The sequence below is a fragment of the Otolemur garnettii genome, unplaced genomic scaffold (assembly GCF_000181295.1).
Source record: "Otolemur garnettii isolate 467f Iridium unplaced genomic scaffold, OtoGar3 scaffold00082, whole genome shotgun sequence".
NCBI classification, from domain to species: domain Eukaryota; kingdom Metazoa; phylum Chordata; class Mammalia; order Primates; family Galagidae; genus Otolemur; species Otolemur garnettii.
Genome location: NW_003852477.1, coordinates 6,741,818 through 6,744,991, shown reverse-complemented (window position 1 = coordinate 6,744,991; position 3,174 = coordinate 6,741,818). Strand labels below are relative to the sequence as shown.

Below are 3,174 nucleotides of genomic sequence, written 5' to 3'. Positions count from 1 at the left end.
TACTATAATAAAAAGGCCCCCTCACAAAATAGTGCTTTTATTTGCAAAGGATGTTGGATACCTTGTTACGTTATCCCTGATCAGCTGCTGGGAGATGCAGGAAGGCAGCATGTCCCCATTCTCACCTGGGGCACCTGACTGACATCTGAGAGTTATCAAACAGCGTGACACCCTGATGCATAAGACTTAACCATTTGACTGCATTATACCCCAGCCACACATTGTGTATGGGAGAACAGGTGACATTGGTTTCCCATTGCTTCTCTGGATTAAAAAAAAACCATTTGCGGGCGTCACCTGTGGCTCAAAGGATCAGGGCGCTGGCCCCATATGCTGGAGGTGGTGGGTTCAAACCCAGCCCCGGGCAAAAACTGCAAACAAACAAACAAACAAAAAACTACTTGCTATGGATTGGTAAAGCTTGGAGGAAGACCTCATACAGACTACAATGTCTACTCTTCCAGCTGCCCTTCCCAGCTTTCCCACAAGAGTCTAGAACAGTGTCTGACACATGCTCAATCAATGTTTACTGAATGATTAAATAAAACAAGATTCAGTCTAGACCCACTCTTATTGTAAAACAGATCACAGGCCCCAGGTTCACTGGCTCACACCTATAAATCCTAACGCTTTTGGAGACCAATGTGGGAGGATTGCTTCAGGTCAGGAGTTTGAGGCCAGTTTGAGCAACATAGCAAGACTCCAACTACACAAAATATAAAAGTTAGCTGGGTGCTTGCCTATAGTCCCAGCTATTCAAGAGGCTGAGGCAGGAGGACTGCTTGAGCCCTAGGCGTTGGAAGCTGCAGTGAGCTATGATGATGCCGCTGCACTCTAGCCTGGGAGAAAGAGTGAGACCCTGTCTCAAACAGACAAAAACAACAACAACAAAAAACCCAAACAAAAAAGACCAAAGACTAAAAAATAAAAAAATAAATAGTTCACAAAAGCCCCAACACTGTCATGTGTAGAAAAAAATCATGGAGCAAACTTTGAAATGGGCTGGTTTCTATGACATTGCTTTAGGCTATGTCCTGCTGAGCTCCCATCAGAAATGAAGGCCAGAATGGCAGAGGCAACACCACAGTGTCTACTGTACCATTAGTTCTCCCGGGGAGAGAACCGGGCCTGGACAAAGTCGACTCTCCAATCCCTATATTCCAGACACAGAGACTGGAGGGGCATGTGGGGAGTTTGGGAAAATCCCACTTACATCAGTCTTTCCTGAGAGAAATCAAATGAAAGAGGTAGACAGAGAATGTGGGACAAACTGCAGGTTTATGGAATTTTAGCTGAGATCCCCACTCCCTTGGAACACTGGACTCAGAAACAATGCAGGCATCTGAGACCCCCGGTGTTTCTACCTGTGTGAGGTGCCACTCACCCTGAGCAGGGAACTAAATTCACACTTAATTAAACTGCAGAATTTCATTGAAGCCTTTCAGCATTACATTTATACTGTTTTCTTAGAAATAGGTCTCACTCTGGCTGGGCCTTCGGTTTTCGTATCACTTTTTTGTTGTTGTTGTTGCAGTTTTTGGCCGGGGCCAGGCTTGAACCCACCACCTCTGGTATATGGGCCCAGCACCCTACTCCTTGAGCCACAAGTGCCGCCCTGTATCATTCTTCATTGAACTGTTTTCTAGCAACTAACACCTGCTGGTTTAATGTCCTGTCTGTCTATCTGCTTAGGTGTTACCTTGAATGGTGTCTGTCTGTTTGGAGAAGATGGAAATAGGTCCCATAAATCTGTCCTTGAGCTGGCCTTGGGGGTGAGGTATTTAGTAGGTTTCCTCTCAGATAGATATCCTTTGGACCGCACCAAGTCACCATTTCAAAATCTCATAATGACATCTTCCTTAGTCTTGTTCTTGTGTTTCTGAGAAATGCTTTTATTTCAGTTTTGTCTGCCCACAATCAAGAGGCTTTGAGTGGCCCTGATCTATGCGCTAAGACGTGAGTTTCCATAAGTATCAACCTCTTTGTGTATGCATTGCAATTCTCATGAGGTCTTATCTTCCAGGCCAAGCACGGGCTTTCTTTATGTTTTCTCATGTAATGCTAACTCCTGGGCATATCTTTTTAAGTATCACAAATTTCACCAAAGACAATTTGGAATTACAATGATCACTTTGAGGAATTTCTGAGGTCTCCCAAAACAGCCATATTCCTTTCTTCATACTACCTCTGCCAAAAGTCAGGTAGCCTTTTCTTTCTTTCTTTCTTTTTTTTTTTTTTTTGAGACAGAGCCTCAAGCTGTTCCTCTGGGTAGAGTGCTGTGGCATCACAGCTCACAGCAACCTTCAACTCCTGGGCTCAAGCGATTCTCCTGCCTCCGCCTCCCTAGTAACTGGGACTACAGGTGTTTGCCACAACACCTGGCTATTTTTTGGTTACAGCCGTCATTGTTGTTTGGTGGGCCCAGGGCTGGATTCGAACCCACCAGCTCAGATGTATGTGGCTGGCGCCTTAGCCACTTAAGCCACAGGCACTGAGCCAGGAAAGATTTTTTAAAGAAGAGATTTTTATGTAAATGGTTTGTGAAATCAAATGCATTCAGATGAACTATTTCCAGCAATTTCTGAAGACTTTCCCACGTATCCTTGACTAGTGCAATACATATCACTTCCCCTCTCCCTGAATGTTTGGCCTAATCTCAATGTGATGATTATGTGAAGTCTCTGATTGTTTCTGGGCCAGTTCTGATATGGAGAGAATTCTAGAGGCTAAACCTCAGGCAGGTAGTCAGACCTTATTCAGTGCCTAGTTCAGGAATAATTGATGGAGAGTACTAAATCATAGGATAAGTGAGCATTAGATCTGTCATTTAATTTCAGGTGCCCTTTCTCCATCTGTAAAGTGGTACTGAACCTGAGTTTCCATCTTCTTACCTCATGTAGGGTCATGTGATGGGACACTGGGAGGCTGGGGTGATGAGAAGGAATCAATGGCAGTGACATCAATATTCACATTAGTTAAAGCAGTGAAGTGTCTTTTCTCTTGGGAGGGGTGATTATGTGGACGACATGTTACCATTCAGAGTACAAGACAGAAAGACCCTTGAGTATAGATGCCCAGTGCTGGAGTTCATGGCTAAAGACATCTGAGTGCCAAATAACATTCAAAATGGGACTTGGATACATCCTGGTTAGTAGTAACTAGTCAAACAAAGAC

At 44.2% G+C, this 3,174-nt stretch overlaps 1 protein-coding gene across 1 annotated transcript in view; it reads right to left on the bottom strand.

The window, feature by feature from the left end:
• Nucleotides 1-3,174, bottom strand: part of LARS2 (leucyl-tRNA synthetase 2, mitochondrial) — a 165,438-nt gene that overhangs the window by 11,043 nt on the left and 151,221 nt on the right. The gene's annotated exons all lie outside the window — the stretch shown is intronic.